General features: G+C 43.2%; 1 non-coding gene across 1 annotated transcript; it reads left to right on the top strand.

The window, feature by feature from the left end:
• The first annotated feature begins 720 nt into the window (after window positions 1-720).
• On the top strand, window positions 721-793 carry TRNAT-UGU. The gene has a single exon. It is a non-coding gene; the product is annotated as a tRNA-Thr (tRNA).
• The last annotated feature ends 15,022 nt before the right edge of the window (window positions 794-15,815 follow it).

Raw genomic sequence — 15,815 nt, forward strand, 5'->3', positions numbered from 1 at the left:
CTACTTGTTTGCATAGAGCTGGCAGGAATTGGCCTCTTGGTAATTTTAGAAAACTTTCCTCTGTCACACAAAGGTTGCTGGCTACAGATCAGTGAACTTATTTTCCTGTACTAAAGAACCTTATTTTTATTCAAGAGAATGTGCCTATTTCTTTTGTTTAAGAAAAACCATTGGCACCATACATAATAATATGTAATAAAATAATACCATGGATGGTTGCCATTTTGTGGTAAGGATGCAAACATGGTGCTAATATTGTAAATGATTATGGTTTGTTAGTACATGTTACAACAATTGCTGTTGACAAAGATGGGAAGTGATAATAGACAAACCAAGATGTGACTGTGGTCATGTGTTCCTCTCCACTGTCCAGTGCAGAGGGAAGCAAAATAGTGGATATTACATGCAAATTAAGTAATAAGGGCCACTCAGAGGGAAAAGGTTGCTAAGTGGTAGTACTCCTCCCTGCCCCCTCTGGCTTAGCCAGCTGCAGTCCCCTTAGACCAATAATGCATAGCAAGCAGGGGAGTGTTTAGCACTGGGGGCAGGGCTGGCTCATGAAAACTCGGAAATATGTTGCTTTTTCTGGCATGTTCCCTTGAGAAAGTAAAACAATGTGTTCTGGATAAACTGCTGTAAGTACACGGCCACTGCTAAGGGCATCACTGCAAGGAAATGGTGAAACCATGTTAGCTTGGCTACTGTACTGTTTCATATAGGGACTCCATAGCTCAGCGGTTAGAGCATTGGCCTTGTAAACCAGGGGTGGTGAGTTCAACTCTCACTGGAGCCTGGGAAACAGATTTGGGAGGGAGGGATAGCTCAGTGGTTTGAACATTGGCCTGCTAAACCCAGGGTTGTGAGTTCAGTCCTTGAGGGGGCCAGATAAGGGTCTGGGGCAAAAATTTGTCTGGGGATTGGTCCTGCTTTGAGCAGGAGGCTGGACTAGATGACCTCGTGAGGTCCCTTCCAACCCTGATATTCTATGATTCTTCTTGGGGTCTGGAGAACCTTGAGGCCAACAGGGAACCCAATGTATTACATGATATTGAGAGACTTCATTGCTCTTTCCTGTAGCTCACTCACCTATGTGAGATATCCCCACTGACAGGCCAGTTTCAAGGAATGTTGCAGGAAACTGATGAGTCATCCAATCATAGGCAGCACTGACCACTATGGGAAAGAAACACCAGTTTCCCAAGCAGCCTCCTTGGACTTCTCTCAGCTGTTCCTGTGTTTGAGGGAACAGCTACCTTTGGTGCAGTCCATCATTTAGGACTTGGGTCCAACAAGCAGGAAATTATGTTTGAAATTTTATAATCACAGAAAACAGTGTGTTTTGTTTTAAAATGGTTCATTGTTGGTATTTTTTTATGGTGAATTTAGAGCTGGTATAGAGGCTGAGAGGAGAGCCCGGGAGACTGAAGGCCTCTGTTTATCTGCAGAACAAATGCATTTGGAGTGGCTAATGCATGTCACCACTGAACTAGAGACCATCTTTAGTAACAACTATAGATGGGTCTGGACTACAAAATTTGGAACTGGGCTGTGGTTTAGTTCAGCCCATTGCTGAAATGGAGGCTATCCACAAAAGTCAGAGCCAGATTCTGATCTCCTTGAAAGTCTGGTGTTCTGAATTGAGTTTTGGTTGAGACATATCTCGCGTAAGTGGTAGGGCAGTTCATTCTTCATACCTATTCAGTCCTTGGCCTCTACTGAGACTTCAAACCAAGGATGCTATACAGCAGCAATTGTGGTGCAGAAATATGGAGAACTGTTCTGTAGGAACTGAAACAGGGCCATCAAATTTATTTCAGGCAGGCCACTAAACAAACATCCCCCCAGAACCAAACTAACACACTAGACTCCATACCCAGAGCCATCCAATCCTGTGATATTTTACTGTTATCTGCAAGCAATTAAATGCCATTGGTTTTGAGTCCTTATTGTTTCTTTGTCAGAAACTATCCCTGGCAGCTCTGCCAAAGACTCCAGAGGATTCTGGACTGCTGTATAGTAGGCATGACAGAAGGTTAATAATTAAAAAACAACAACAACAATGCCTTGGCAAAATGACAGACTGAATGAACGTTTCTGCCTGGATCTACAGATTTGCCAAGTAACATGGCAAGGACCCAAAGTGAATGGTTACAATTGGTGTTAGTGTTTCTTGAAGAAAATAGCACAGATGAAGATTCTGAGCCACTCTCTGGGCCTGATGAAGAGGCACTCAGGATTTACATCTTATTTCAAAATGGAAACAGATTTCATGGGGGTAAATAAAATCAGCAAAGCGATTCTGGAACAGCATTGGGTTTATCAAGTCCTGTCTCCTTAACACCATAGGCTTTGCACATTTGTCATTGCTAAATTAGATGGGCCTCTACCAGCTTGTGAATGTTTCTCACTTGGAGGACTAAAGGTCTGATTGTTTTCTCATTTACACTGGTGCCAGTTAGAAGGTACTCCTCTGAGTTACCCCAGTGTAAATCTAGTGTAAGTGATGTCAGAAATAGGCCCTGAGTCCCTCAGCTCTCTAAAGTTTACCACTACTCATGTTTTACGTTGAGCTTTTCTTTTAATTAAAAGCCTGACAATGACTACTCACAACAAACAATTAGTCAGAAAAAAAAATGCTGAAATGACAGCTCCCTTGAAGATCAATTTTGTCTGGTGGAATCAGAGTATATCTGACACCAAGAGAAAGGCTTCTGAGAACTCAAAAGTAAATGAGCATTTTTACAGCAAATGCTGTGTTTGCTGGATATGTCTCTGCTAATTTTCCTTGAGCTCACCTACACTTGTGTGCATTTTTCAAACTTATTGTTTTAAAAATTTGCTCACCAACACTTTCCTATTATCTTTTACCTTCTACTTGGTATTGTGTACCACTCTGCCTTCCGCCTGCTTTCTGCTATCAATGACATGAATATGAAAAAATAAAGTAGCTGACCTCTGGTCCCAGATGACCACAAACCCAGAATTAATACACAAAGGGTGAGATTCTGACACAGCACACAGAGAGAGCTATGGTGGTTTTAAGTACAATTGGTTGGAAATTTTCTGATGTAAAAATGTTCCGTTTGAAAAATACTGATTTGTCAAAATCAAAACATTTCCCAATAATATGTCAATTTAGTTTAACCTTCTGATGGAAACAAAGCAGGTTTTTAATGGAAACCTGCCTGATTTCCTCCAACTTGCCCATTTGGCCAGTTGCTGCGGTACTGGGACCCTAGAAGCCCTGAGAGCCCTGCCTAAAGTCAGACTTCTGGATTCTTAGCAGCCCACCAGATGGGGAGTGGAAGCAGTGGGCAACTTGGGGACCCTCATCAATTTCCTTTTAAAAGAGTCAAAACAGAATATTGTTTTGGTTTTTCAATATAAACATTTTGGCTCACCCACTTCCAGGGGAAATTTCATAACTGCAAGTTTTTGTTCCAACACTGAATAATTTTTTTTTAACATTTTGGAAGGGAATGGAATGGGAATTTCAGGTTCTGACTAGCACTAATTTTAAGCCACCTTTGCACCTTCTTGATCCAGGAACTAGAGAGGCCCTGAGCATAATTTAAGCCATCCCATGTGCAAGTTTAAGTTACAACAGCCCCACAGCATTATTTATGGGCTGCAGTGCTGTCCAGAATCTCAACATGCCTGACACACACCCTACACCAGGGACTTTTTAGAGGGTAGCCTTACAGCTGGCTGCACAGAGTCTGCGTGGGGGTTGCCTATGTGTCTTTCAGAGCCCCTTTACAATGTTCCAGCTCTTTTACATGGTGCAAAGAGGCTGGGGCAATGGTAAGGTCCAATTCTATATCAACTTTCACCCCAATTTATTCATCCCATAAATAAAATCAATGAGTCTGTTTCTCCACCAGCTTTACACTGATGCGATTCCACTGATTTCGACCAGAGATTTAGTCAGGTAAGGAAACAGAATTTGGCACAGAGGCATCACATGGATATAAGTCAGCAAAGAACTTAACCCCATGGACTCAGTATTATTGTGCCAATGATCAGCTTTATTAAACAAATCCACTCTGTCAATGCACACAAAGGTTGGTGAGCTTAATGCACAGTTCTAAGTAATACACTCAAAGTGCTCTCACAGCTTGCATTGGGTTTTCTACACTTCTATGATGGATTGCTCAGAACCTGTCTCTACTTTAGGTGTCCAAAGTTATGATCAGGAACATAGGGGTGTATGGGATGGTCCTTTTTAGGGCAGGTCAGTTTCCACTTTTTCCCATGTAGACAATGTTATATGGATTCAGAGAATAACATAACAGGTGGTATGGAAAAGTTCTACTTCACTCCCCTCCCAGAATTACTAATCGAAAATGATGATCATATGCTTATGTTGTTCTTTTAATTTACTGTTATGGCATGATGTGAATGCCTCCTAAATGAGGCTGTTCTTTATTATAAAAATAATGCTATTTTTAACTCACAAAATTGTTTACTTTCTTTCTTTCTTTTAAATTTGACCTGTTCCATTAGGCAATGTGCTCTATTTTTATATCAATGACACTATTCACTAAGCTTGTTTCATGGTTTAACACATGCCCATTCTTATGAGTCTAAATTCCTTTTAAGGAAAACTTACTGAACATCTGTCTTTCTCTTATTAGTATTATTTGGATTACAGCAGCACCTTGAGTGCCCAAACAAGATCAGTGCCCTATTGTTCTTGGCACTGTACGAACATGTAATAAGAGACAACCCTTGCCTCAAGCAGCTTACAGTCTAAACAGACACAACAAGCAAAGATGGGTCGGGGGGAGGGGGAGGGAACGACAGTATTACTGACCTTGTACATATGGGGAATAGAGGAACAGAAAGATTAAGTAACTCGTCCGACATCACAGAGACAGAGCTGGGAAATAAACCCACACCTCCTGAGTCCCAGGCCAGTACATTAAGCACAAGGCCAGCCTTCCTTTCGTATGGTGGTTGTCATCTAGCACAAGCAGAAAGTGCTATTTCAGCATTAATGATTGGTAGATAGGGCCTCTTGGCACTTAATGACATGCTGAAGGCCTGAGATGTAGCTGAGGGTATGTCTGCATTGCGATACAACGTCTGTGGCTGGCCCATGTCAGCTGACTTGGGTTTGTGGGGCTCGGGCTACAGAGCTATAAAATTTCTGCATAGATATTCAGGCTCAGGCTGGAGCCTGGGTTCTGGGACCTTCCCTCATGGGGGTCCCAGACCCCAGGCTTCAGCCCGAGCCTGAATGTCTACACTACAGTTTTATAGCCGCACAGCCTGAGCCCCACAAGCCCAAATCGGCTGACATGGGCCAGACAAGGGTGTTTTATTGCAGAAAAGAAAAACCCGCAGCAGGTGCATGCCTGGGGCCCAGGCTGCAGGGATGTTTCATTGGTGTGTAGACTTCCAGGCTTGGGCTGGAGCCCGAGATCTGGGACCCTCCCACCTCGCCGGGTCTTAGAGCCGGGACTCCAGCCAGAGCCCAGATATCTACACTGCAGTGAAACAGCCCCACACAAGCCCCATGAGCCTGAGTCAGCTGGCACTGGGAAGCTGCTGGTGTCTAGTTGTTCTGTAGACATACCCTGCTGGTCCTTACTCCGGAAAGTCACTAATTGCAGGAAGATGATCAACTTGGAGGTCACGATTGCTATTATGAATTGTGAAACCGTTGAAAGAAAATGATAAAATAATTGGCCTGAATTCCATTCTCTGGTCCATGATGGCAACAGGGTTGCATGGATAGGACTAAGAGCAGAATTTGGTGCAGTATCTTTTCTTTTAACTTGGTGAATAGCTGAAAGTTGAACTGCTCATTGCTATGGCTGCAGGAGTGCTATTGTGTTTCAGGAGTGTAAGGGCCAAAATCCTCCCTGCTGAAACTCCACTGAATGTGGCCCTTAGCAGCTAAAGACTAGTACAGCAACCAGCAGGAAGTTAGGATTCCATCCTCAAGGTCCCCACCAGCCTTTATTTTGACTCAAGCAACCCTCTGCAAGTCTTTTCTCTCTTTATACATCAGGAAATNTGTATTAGTTAATGTTTGTACAGTGCTTTGAAGCTAGAGCTATAAACAAATCTAAGCATTAGTATTACACTCAAAAATAAATCTGTGAAATGCCTGGATAATGTTTTCAGTTCAATCTACTCTCCATGTAGCTCTTAAAGCAGACCCGTGTCACTGTGGTTTTTATGCAAGGACCGCACCTACAGTCCTCCTCACTTCTTCCAATCCTCTCCTTGGCTACTCTGAAAACAAACAGAGCATGTTGTTCAAGCCACAGCAAAAGACAATATGAATCACAGCCTGCCTTAGCCACACACCAGATTACTGCTTTCCCTACCAAAAGTAAAGAGCAAAGAGAACAAGTTTCTATGAACTGCACTAATTACAGGCTCAAATCAAGCAAATACATCAGGAAATAACTATGATGTTTATATATATATATATATATATATATATATATATAAACATCATAGTTATTTCCTGATGTATTTGCTTGATTTGAGCCTGTAATTAGTGCAGTTCATAGAAACTTGTTCTCTTTGCTCTTTACTTTTGGTAGGGAAAGCAGTAATCTGGTGTGTGGCTAAGGCAGGCTGTGATTCATATTGTCTTTTGCTGTGGCTTGAACAACATGCTCTGTTTGTTTTCAGAGTAGCCAAGGAGAGGATTGGAAGAAGTGAGGAGGACTGTAGGTGCGGTCCTTGCATAAAAACCACAGTGACACGGGTCTGCTTTAAGAGCTACATGGAGAGTAGATTGAACTGAAAACATTATCCAGGCATTTCACAGATTTATTTTTGAGTGTAATACTAATGCTTAGATTTGTTTATAGCTCTAGCTTCAAAGCACTGTACAAACATTAACTAATACAAACACATACATTAAAACTTAGGCAGACAACAGTTTATCTGATAAATACTCAGATTACAAGGTATTTTCTTAATGCAATTTATTTGTAGTAGAGGTAGAAATTGGGCCTGATTCTCTGGTGTATTGTGTTAGTTTTAGGCTGGTGCATTAATTATAGTGGAATTGCACCTGCCTAAAACTGCTCTAACAGTGGAGTACATGGCCCAGTGCTCTCAATACAAAGTGCTTTGGAGCAAGGGGTGATTTAGGCTACATCTACACTAGAAGCTAGGTATGATTCCCCAGCTCGTGTACACATACTTTTGCTAGCTCTCATTGAGTTAGCACAAGTATAGATAGCAGCGTAGTCACAGTAGCACAGGTAGCGGCAACATGGGTGAGCCATGCCAAATACTAACCTGCCTGATGCCAGTGGTATGGGCTTGGCATGGCTAAGCCATGCCTCCACTGCCACTACCCACGCTACCATGGATGCACCGCTATGAGCTAGTGCAAGTGGGGAATCACACCCCTACCTTGTAGTGTAGATATAGTCACAGATGGAGGGCCAGACTCTCAGTCCTACTGTAGTCTCTTTGTATTATACTGGCCTGGCAAAGGACTTGTAAAGCTGGATTCTCCCAGTGCAGGTGTTCCAAGGAAAGGGAGTATGGTCAAAGTACCACTGGGTAAGTGTGACGGGTTAGATCACAGAACCCGCCTCGGAAGCTGCCACCTGATGTGCCAAGACTACTTCTGCCCCTGCTTTCCTGCCCTATCAGCTTGAGACTTCAGTGCCCTGCCTGGTTTGAGCCAGACTCGCTAGCCTGCTGCCAACCCAGACCCAGGTCTGAATCCCATCCCCTAACAGCTGTAGACTTACCTGAAAGCAGCTAATAGAGGTGTTCTTGTCTTTAACACTCAGATGCCTAACTCCCAATGGGGTCTAAACCCCAATAAATCTATTTTACCCTGTATAAAGTTTATGCAGGGTAAACTCATAAATTGTTCGCCTCTATAACACTGATAGAGAGATATGCACAGTTGTTTGTCCACCCAGGTATTAACACATACTCTGAGTTAATTAATAAGTAAAAAGTGATTTTATTAAATACAGAAAGTAGGATTTAAGTGGTACCAAGTAGTAACAGACAGAACAAAGTAAGTTACCAAGCAAAATAAAATAAAACACGCAAATCTATGTCTAATCAAACTGAATACAGATAATCTCACCCTTAGAGATGCTTCAGTAAGTTTTTTCCTCAGACTGGACACCTTCCAGGCCTGGGCACAATTCTTTCCCCTGGTACAGCTCTTGTTGCAGCTCAGGTGGTAGCTAGGGGATTCTTCATGATGGCTCTCCACTTTGTACTGTTCCACCCCTTTATATATCTTTTGCATAAGGCAGGAATCCTTTGTCCCTTTCTGGGTTCCCACCCTCTCCTTTTCAATGGAAAGACTCAGGTTAAAGATGGATTCCAGTTCAGGTGACATGATCACATGTCACTGTAAGACTTCAAGCCTTCATTCCTCCCAGCCTGACTCACAGGAAGGCTTGCCTGCAAAGAGAGCCATCCACAGTCAATTGTCCTGGTTGATGGGAGCCATCAAAATTCCAAACCACCATTAATGGCCTACACTTTGCATAATTACAATAGACGCTCAGTGTTATATTTAGGGTGACCAGATTAGAGGAAGAAAATATCGGGACACATGGGGGGGGGGGTCACCAGCAGAGAAAAAAAAATGGAGTGCCGCCAGCGGAGCAAAAAAGAAAAAGAAAAAAAGCCACAGTGCGAAATATTGGGACAAACTGCGTCCCGACCAAACATCGGTCGGGATGCGGGACAAATGCCTAAATATTGGGACAGTCCTGATTTTATCACGACGTCTGGTCACCCTAGTTATATTTCATATTTCTAGTTTCAGATACAAGAGTGATACATTTATACAAATACGATGACCTCACTCAGTAGATTATAAGCTTTGTAATGATACCTTACAAGAGACCTTTTGCATGAAGCATATTCCAGTTACATCATATTCACTCATTAGCATATATTTATAAAATCATATAGAGTGCAACGTCATAGTAAGGTCTCTCCTTGGGACCAAAGCATCCAGGCATGTATTAGAGCTGTCTTAACTGGCCTGTGGCCACCCCATGGATCTAGAAGCTCCAAAGGTGATGCAAAGCCACTGTTGCTACTCCCTTCCGGTCCTGTGTGGAGTGCATTTTGGCTGGACCAGAGATTTCCAGCCATAGAGTTGAATTCATCACTAGTGTAAGAAGGTTCAACTCAGTGGCATGCCATGACATTTTTAGTATGACATGCACTTGCTGCAAGGAATGAACTCACACATATGATGCATGTGAGGTCATGCTGGGCGGAGGACGCCATTTTGTTCTACATGTGCCTTTGGGGGCTGCATAGAATTGCCCCATAGGCACAGGCAGTTCTGGGGCATGCAATGCATGCATTGCATACATAGAGGGCGTGCCACTGTTCCAACTCCACTAAAGGCACCAGAGAGGTGATGAGAGTGCGTGCTGAGAGATGAGGAGCCACCTCAACTCCCACTTTCTTCACCCTCTTGCAGCACCTCGGCACTGCATCAAATCTCAAAGCACTTGAAGAAGTTGGACACAGTGTCTTGCATACAAAAGGGCAGTTTACTTATTTACAGTGCATTACTGAACTGTGTCAGTACACCTGAGACAACCACAATGAAAGAAAACACCATTACACACTAGGCTGACCAGACAGCAAGTGTGAAAAATTGGGACAGAGGGTGCGGGGTAATAGGAGCCTATATAAGAAAAAGCCCCAAATACCGGGACTATCCCTATAAAATCGGGACATCTGGTCACCCTATTACTCTCTGATGTTAGTTGCACACTGACAAGTTGGTAGTGACACAGCCAGGAATAAAGAATCTAAATCTTCTGGTTTCCTTGAAGGATGGTTGAACGTGTTTGTGTGTAAAAGAGCCAACTCTTTTTCTCAGTGGGTGTGCTGGTGTAGAAGTCCTACAGTCCAAGGGAAAGGGTACAAAGGCAGCCTAAGCTGTTGATGTATGAAGTGTATGAAATATTTTATGAAGGATGTAAGGCCCCGATCTTGCAGTGATCTCTGTATGGATACAAGGCCCTGATTGAGAATTTAGCCATTTTCTCAGGTATTTGGACCAGAATCTTTTCATGTTTAGAATTTTTCCATTTTAATATTTCAAGGCAACAAAGATTTCCCCCCAGGTCAGATTGGCAGTGACCTTGGGTTTTTTTTCACCTTCCTCACAAGCATGTAGGTGTGGGTCACTTGCTGGGATCATCTGTCATTTCAGGGGCCTCGAGGTCTGGCGCACGTGGGTCCCTCTTATCAGGGCTGGTGCAAGGATGTTTCGCGCCCTCGGCGAAACTTCCACCTTGCACTCTCCCCCCCCCCCGAGCCCCGCGGCCGCCCCCCCCCCCCCCCCCCCTGAGGCCCCCCCCCCCGGCCCCCCCCCCCCCCCTTCCCGCCGGGGGGCCCCCCCCCCTGTGGCAGCTCCCCCCCCCAAGAAGCCCCCCTGCAGCAGCTCCCCACCCATCTCTGCCCTGAGGTGCCCCCCCGCCCCCGTGGCAGCTTCCTCCCCGCCCGGGGAGCCATGCAGCAGCTTCCCACCCCAGCTCACCTCTGCTCTGCCTCCTCCCTGAGCACACCGTCGCTGTTCCACTTCTCCCGCCTCCCAGGCTTGCAGCACCAATCAGCTGTTTGGTGCCGCAAGCCTGGGAGAGCGATAAACAGAGTGGGGCGACGTGCTCAGGGGAGGAGGCGGAGCAGAGGTGAGCGGGGGTGGGGAGTTCCCCTGTGTGCCGCCCCCCCCTTACTTGCTGCAGGCAGCCCTCCCCATGCCCCCCCTCTACCCCAGCCCCTCCACCTAAATGCCGGCGGCGAAGAAAATGCCGCCTCCCAAATCCTACTGCCCTAGGCGACCACTTAGGTTGCCTAATAGGTTGCACCGGCCCTGCCTCTTATTCTCTGCCTGTGGCATATTATAGTCTAGTCTTTGGTGGGTCTCATGTACTTTGGTCTTATTTCTTGTTTAGTGTGCAAGTGCTGGGTGGTGTCAGTGGCCAGTGATATACAGGCCACCAGATCAGATGATCTAATGGTCCCTTCTGGCCTCTATGACTCTATGAACATTCCTTATATAATTTTTTTCAGGTGTCACAATCTCCTCCACAGGACAGTCCCACATTCTGTCTCTCTCTTCTGCTCCACTGTGCAATTTTTCCTGACTTCATTAGCATGAAGGGCTCTTGACTTAGGAATTTGCTTCCATGCCCTTGGCTCAAAATAGCCTAGATTTATTGACTTCCAGGATAGGTTTATTTGTTTTCACTGGTTTAAGGGACAATTGAGAAGCATGGGGTAGCTGGGGCTTTTAGGGAGATTAGGATTTTCATTTCATAGTTGATTGCTTGATCAATTGATTTGTTGTGTTATATGGCTCAGCTGTTCTCAGGCTAGACTTGTTATTTTTGTTTAAGGGTTGTGTAAATTAAAAGAACTAAAGTGACATACAAGAAAGCTGAAACAGCATGGGAAAAGTACATATCCAGCAAAACTGGTGAAAGACAAATTAGATATTTAAAATTATCTCCATTTTTATAGTTTTTGATATTAGTATTAATACAGGTAATGTAATCTGTTCTTAACAATGTATAAATTGTAACTTGAAAGCTTCTATGTAGTGGAATTTGAAGATCCTTAGTTTTAATACTATACCTCGTCTCAAATGTAGTTTTGATATTATACAACCACTCAAATTCCTAAGCCATCACAATCTGTAACTCAATTCCCATTTATACCTAAGAAGCTGCTGACAACTGATTAAACACCAATATCTCCACAAATACATAGACATTTCACTCCTGCTGGGTATCAAGTGAAAGAATCTAAAGTTTAAAATGACACTAAGTTTGACATGCAAAGTCTTGATATGCATGCCTGCTCCCTGCTGGTGTTTAAATGGAATTTTTCTTCAATATTTCCTGTGATGTTTCCTGTTTTGGTCTTAGATTCTTATTTCCTGTTTCCTTAGATTTTTATTTTCTGTTTTGTCAGTGGCCTTAGATTCTTAATGAGATTTTTCATATTTACATAAAATGTGTGATTGAATATTAAGGTAATTTGATGAAACTTTTCGTCCTGGTTCCATGTAGTTTGTCACCTCAGGCACTTGGACTTCTGTTTCAACAATTCATCAGAATTCATAAAGAGTTTGACCAGACAGCAAAGCAGCAAGACAGAAGACCAGAACCCTGAGACTAATAACTGGATTTATTATATTACATTTTACAAATACAGCACCTCTGTATGCTATTGAGGACAGGCACCCTGTCTTTGTATTTCTTTGTACAATATCTAGCACAAATAAGGCCTCTGAGCAAGACCACAATAGAAATAAATAAACAAATAAATAAATAGGTACATAACGTATGTACAAAATCTAAATATATAATAATTGCACAATTGCTTATGTGGCACTGTCTGTGCCTGTGTTATTAACTACTGGCTGGATGATGTACCTGGATTATTATTAATATCTGCTTTAGCATGAGTCAAGAAATGGTTAGAGTGGTGTTACAGCTCTACTGATTGCGTGAAAACATAAAGATAGGAAATCTTCCATTCTAAAGTAAGATTTGTTTCAGGGTAAACACTTCATATATGAGTTCTATGCTAGAATAAAATTGGAGTTGTGGAGGTATACAGGTCACCCCAGGCTGCATTTGTTACATTCTGGCCTGAGGTTGGAGTCACTAAAGAATATTGTCCGTCAGCATTTATGCAGACAATGACTCTGGTACAGTAGGTTAAGTCAAGAACTTACATCTTCTATTTACTTCAGATGGTATCTGAACATATATTCAAAACATATTGGTGGCTCTTATTTTTGGCATGGAGTTGGCAGTTTGGTGGTAAGGAGTATGTCATAATTATTATACCCTTGTCATGGTCTGAACATTACTTCATTCAAGCTGATTTTAAGGCACATTTTTGGGATTAATGAACCCAGCTGGGTTTTAGCACTTTCTGACAACTAGTGAGCAGCTCTCTGTGTTCTGTGGGACATTATTATCATCATTACTCCACAGATATTGCTATGGTGCCTCTTAAATGCCCCCTCTATTTATACCATGTTCACTAATCACCTTGATATCCAGAGATGACATCATGCCCTAATTCTGTTTGAACATCACACAGATTGTCTGAAGTGTTATGCTGTGATGGAGGCAAAGAAAATGTCTCCACTTCCACCAAAATATCTGCAAAGTCCTGTCAGCCTGCTGAACTCAGTTTTCCTTTGTCAGAAACAGAGTAAAATGTTTCTCACTGTGAGGAGTTTTTCATCTACTTCACAAATGTGCCACACTGAATTTAGTCAAGGTTGCTTGCCTCTGGGCAGATCTACACTTAAAAGGCTGCATTCACGCAGCTGCACTTCTTCAGCTGAGCTGCTCTAGCACTTTATTGAAGACATTCTCCGTCGACCAGAGAGAGCTCTCCCGTCTGCGTAGTCAATCCACCTCTGTGAGAGGCAGTAGCTATGTCGGGGGGAGAAGCTTGTTTCTTCTGTGTCAGGGGTGGGCAAACTTTTTGGCCCGAGGGCTGCATCTGGGTATGGAAATTGTATAGCAGGCCATGAATGCCCGGTGGGGTTGCAGGACTCTATGGTGTGTAGCATGGGGGCGCTCTATAAGGAATGTTACTGAGGTGGGGGGAGGGGGAGCTCTACAGGGGCAGTACCGGGGACTCCTAGGGGCCCTGCCAGCAGGGGCTGGGGAGTGCCAGGCGGGCGAAGCATGGCAAGCCCCGATCCCACTCCCTGGCTGGAGCACCTGAGCAGGGGAAGCCCCCAACCCTGCTCCCCGGCAGGAGCTAGGGGGCCAGATAAAAACGTCTGATGGGCCGGAAGCTGTGTTCTATGTGAACATTGGAAAATCCCTGACAATGAGGTGTACCTTTAAAAAACATTGCTGAATTCTTCCTGTACTTGGGATATGACATCCCAGTTGTGAGGTTTTAGAGGCACCTGACTCACACGACCTGTATAATAAATTCAAACTGAGCCTAAAGCAAACTAACTGCATGGGTCAGAAAAATTTAGGTTATTGTTCATTATTTTTCTGTAACCTGAACTAGCAAAGTGTATATAATTGTTCCTCTCGAGTGGCTAGTCCACATAAGAGAATAAGAAGCTACTTTGGCTAACAGCTAGAGGTAGAATTGTTCCTTTCACTTAGGTAGTAGTGGTTTATACTTGTAGCTGTGAAGTATACACAGTTCAAACCACAGCCCCTTATCACCCTCCCTCCCATCATTACATTTCATTTTTGTGAGCCTCAGCCACAATGGTCAAAATACCGCAATACAGCCTCTCTTCACAGTATTCCCAATCCAACCAGAACCAGGAAAGCCTGTTCTCTGAGATTTTCAGTGCAAGGTGGAAGAGCCAAAATTGTGGGCTACTTTGATAGCTGTTGGAATCTTTGCTAATCTGGACCAAACTAAGGCTCAAAACTGTTTCAGGTTCATCCTTTAACTATTCTAAGATTTGCTGTTGGCAAAACTCTATGCTCATCATCAGGCACATTCTATGAATAAAATCAAACGGAAATATGGGGAAGTGAAGAACCAATACATTACCTGAAAAGTAGTTAAACATTATCTCTCCTGTCTTTAAGTCAATCGGGGACTTCAAAAATTCCATTTCAGTTTATGCTTCACTAACTTCTCTGAACTATCCCCATCAAGTCCCTGCTTAATCAAGATTCTTATTTTTGCTGATTCTCTTTCAGTGTTCTCATAGTTGAATCCTATAATCAGTATTCTATAGCTTCAATTATAGCTGTCTCTCTAAAAACCTGAAATACAACCTTTCATTTCCCTGTGGGATCCTTCATGTTCTTGATGGAGTCGTGAGGATCTCATAATTTTGTGATAATAAAAAGGTTTTTATCTGAAGGTGGAATGAATAGCTTTGGACCATCCTGGGTATCCTGGGAGGCCCCCTGCACGATAGAATTTGCTCTTTTTTGGGGGTCAATAATAAATAAATGCAGGGCAACATGAAAGCTACTGTGTATTGCCTACTCAATGTGTCTTCAGACTGGTGGGTATAAGAATCACATCCTATCCTTTTAAAATTGATTTTTAAACACTTTTTGAAAGTACATTTAGTGCTTGTGAAAAGTGCTGGCATGGTTGAAGTGGAGATTGAAATCTGTATCTGTCTACCTACCAGGCACAAGCATGGGCAGTGGGACTGCAAACCTATTCACACTGCACTGTCAGTACACTTCAACACTGACCTAAAGGAGCCACTGTGACAATCATGGAGCTGCTATGTATCATTCTATGAATAATAATGTGCAATAATGGCGTGAATTTGTACAGCTCAGTGAGGTAAAGCTACTCTGTAACTATGAAAGATTATTAGAATTTCCTGTATGGATCACAGACCATTTTGCTGGTTTCAAAACCATCTTCAATGTACTCAGTTAGATTTACAACTTGGCTACAGCATGGATGTCATGGATAGACACCATCTTGGTCATCAGACAGCTGCCCTTCCAATATCGGTGCTATTTTACCTGCTCATATAGCTTGTAAATTGAGGAGATTAAGGATACTGGGTGTAGTAGAGCAAAAGAGCCTGGAGCACTGGGGCTGGTGCAAGACCTGAGGCCTAAACCAAAGACTGTGAACCAGAGAAGGCCTGGCCTTGCCAAAATAATAACACACTAAATTTTTAAGTAAATACATTTCAAAAGGCTAATACAAATACACCCCAATCTAGTACAAGAGAAGATGATTTGACAGAATAATGAATAGGGATGTTTTGTCCAAAATATCAGGAATAAGGGGAGGTAACAAACAGATGTCATAAAACATGTAAGATGGTACACAAGTTG

The sequence above is a fragment of the Trachemys scripta genome, chromosome 2 (assembly GCF_013100865.1).
Source record: "Trachemys scripta elegans isolate TJP31775 chromosome 2, CAS_Tse_1.0, whole genome shotgun sequence".
Lineage (NCBI taxonomy): Eukaryota > Metazoa > Chordata > Testudines > Emydidae > Trachemys > Trachemys scripta.